This window comes from Mustela nigripes, chromosome 4 (genome assembly GCF_022355385.1).
Source record: "Mustela nigripes isolate SB6536 chromosome 4, MUSNIG.SB6536, whole genome shotgun sequence".
Classification (NCBI taxonomy): domain Eukaryota; kingdom Metazoa; phylum Chordata; class Mammalia; order Carnivora; family Mustelidae; genus Mustela; species Mustela nigripes.
Window position 1 is genome coordinate 181719382 of NC_081560.1, and position 3264 is coordinate 181722645.

The 3264-nt window shown below is 41.9% G+C and overlaps 1 pseudogene; it reads right to left on the reverse strand.

Moving 5' to 3' along the window:
- Positions 1-2094: 2094 nt before the first annotated feature.
- LOC132015430 (developmental pluripotency-associated 5 protein-like) lies at positions 2095-2444 on the reverse strand (annotated as a pseudogene).
- Positions 2445-3264: the final 820 nt, after the last annotated feature.

Here is a 3264-nt window from a genome sequence, read left to right on the forward strand (position 1 = left end):
TCTTAATCCATGAAACAGTAAAGGCTGGTTTCAAGGGAAAGTTGATAAGAATAGGCATGGCAATTCTAGGCAATTCTGATGGGTACTGCGAAATGTTTGCTTTATGATAATGAATAAAGCCATTTTGAAGCAGACTTTAAATCGCCACAGTTCCTGGGTATCTATCAGGATACAGCCATGCCTAGAATCTACAAGTGAGGCAGCCCCATCTCCAGCAGAAACATGGGACTATGCAGAAGTTGGAAACAAAGCTGCTGGGGACTGAATGTTGAGCAGAGGCCAGGGTCTCTGTAAATGGTATCGTCGATGTTCAAAACAACTTGAATGGGAAGCATTCTCATTTACAGATTGGATGAGGCTCAGTGGAGTTACAGTTCAAGCCAGTAAGCTTTCAGATCCAGATCTGCCAGACCTGTTCTCGTCCTGTTTCCCACACTTCAACCCTGTTTGCAAACCTCCCACGATAGGGAAGACACTGCCTCCCGGGCCACACAGCCAAGTGCTGGACAGAGATGACAAGTAACAACCATTTTGTGGTGGACTCTTTTGTCCTCCCTTTCCTCTTCATGCCTTTTTACCCAGAGCCTTGATAATGTGTATCAAACACACATGTTATATAACCAAAGATGTTGACCTTGGTTTGTTTTCTTAGTTCCCAGTTCTAAGACCTCTAAAAGGAATTTTTCTAGGAGAAAACATGTTCTGTGGTTAAGATGGATGAAACTCTAGTCTGTATTGACTTTGGTAAGATAGCCAGTTAAGAACATCTTTGATTACCTGGTCCCAGGGGTAACGTTTGAATTAACTAGATTTTGGTTTCTCTCTCTTCTGGGATACATTCTCAATTGATTTCTACTGATGACTTGTACAAGAATCAATAAGTAAATACGCTTCTAAGTAAGTAATAATTTTTCCTTGGTTTAGAGGACTTGATAATTTAAGAGAACAAAATATTTTTGTTGCTTATAACATTGACAGCATGTGTTCTCAATTAAGAATGACTTTGCCCTGGGAGTATTTGACCATGCCTGGAGATATCGTTGGTTGTCACAGCTGGGGAGATGGGGTGCTGTTAGCATTTAGTTCGTAGAGACAGGGATTGCAAAATATCCTCCAGTGCTTCTTCCAGAGAAAGATATGTCTCCATGTGTCAGTACTGCCATGGTTGAAAAACCTCAACTTACAATAATACCAAAAGAATACAAATACCAGGGGTTATTGATTGCACAATACAGATAATTATTTATAATAATAACATCAGTGTCCTCCATGATATCAAGAATCATTTGGAATGAAGTATAATGGGCCATAATTTAAAGACCACAACTTCAAGAGTATCCAGTAGAAGCATCCTTCACCCTCCTTTCTGTGGAAGTTGCTGAACAATGGCCAATCATAGCACGTGTCTGGCACGCAACCTAGCGTAATCTCAGATTTCTTGAAGACAAGTGGACAAATAAATTTAGGGATAACATGGAGCATGCGGTGTTGGCTTTCATGTAACAATGATGCCAGAAGGATCAATTAAAACCTGAGGACACATGAAGAAGCCACCTACTACTAATGAGTTTGGGGCAGGTCATTTAAGCCTCATCTTTGACGTCTTCAACTTTAAGATGAAAATAAAGGGGGTGTGCCTAGGTAGCTTAGTCAGTTAAGTGTTCAGCTCAGGTCATGATCCTGAGGTCCTAGAATGGAGCCCCATGTCTGGTTCCCTGCCCGTGGGGAGTCTGCTTCTCCCTCTGCCCCTCCCTCTCTCTCTCAAATAAATAAACAAAATCTTAAAAAAAAAAAACAAACATTTAAAACATTAAGGTGATTATATCAAATAAAATATACCAGTCCTCTTTTAAGTATAAAATGATATTCTACAGAAAGGTTTTTTTTTTAACTTATTTAAAATTTTATCTTTTAATTAGCAAACCTGGGGGGAAAGCCACATTAGGACTGAGACAAAGGCAGGGACCCAAAAATCAGCTGGTTTTTCCCTGTCAGACTGGAGCAGAATTTCAACCAGACCACATGCATTCCACCTCTGCAGACACAGTTTACTCTTTAAATCCTGATTCCAGGTTCGTGGTTTGTAAACTAGCTTCACTTCCTCCAAGGACCCAACTCTAGGGCTTTCATGGCACCCTCAAGTTTGAGCATCCCTCGTTCCTGTTGCTGGCGGTGCCATTCGGCCATGGACTGGAGCATCCACCTGGCCCCGAGCTCGTGCAAGTAAGAGCCATAAACCACAACCTCTCTGAGGTCCAAAGATTCCAGAACCTTTAGCTCGAGCATGACTTTGCTCACTGGCTCAACGTATGGGATTCGAGACCCTGCTGGGCCAAACAGAGCCTCCAAGAGCTGCATCTGGACCTGCAACACCTCGGGATCTTTCAAATCTTCAGGAGCTTTCACCCATGGTGGAATATCCTTTGTTCTGGTAGGGTCCCCATCTGGAGCGCCTCGAAACTAACCATGCTCCAACCTGGGCTAGGCCTGAGTGGCTGGGGCCTCGGAGCCAGAGAGGGAGCACCAGGACGGGCCCCGCCCATGAGAAGCCCCGCCCAAAAGAAGCCTTGCCCCCTGTCTGATGGCCCAGTCTCCCACCTACAGAAGGTTTTATAGGGAAAGCCATTGTAGGTAAAAACAGCTACTTCCAACAGCCACAAGAAATTGCCCAGTAATATTTAAATTCATAACAGGAAGCCCTAAAACTGCTGTGCTCCAGCTGATTCCATCCATGATTTAGTCATTCTTTTCTAATCAAACACAATTATAGGAATTAAATGCTCTTAATAATATCCTGAAATTAGATTATGGCATTGCACCTGGAGCTTTCTCAATTACCAATGGAATAGCATTTCTTTAGGAAGCAGAAATGGTTGAGTGAGTTTTGAAATGAGGCTCGAAAGAACCAGAATAGATATGAGGAGAAGAAACATGTGTGAAGCCATCTTTCAATTAACTAAAACCAGATAGAAGGAAAGTGACATATAGATCAAAATCTGGGTAGAGAACACTCTCCCCTTGTGGTTTTCTGACATTGGACAACTTTTCATGTTTTAAAGAGACATCAACATGACTCTACTAAAAAGAAACCTCTATAGAATAATTAGAGTAGATACAGAAAGGCAAACTTTTTTCCTTTTCTTCTTCTTTTTTTTTTTTTTTTTAGAGAGGGTTTGGAGGGGACAGAGTGACAGCCAAAGAGAGAATCTAAAGATTCTATTTATTTATTTGATAGACAGAGATCACAAGTAGGCAGAGAGGCAG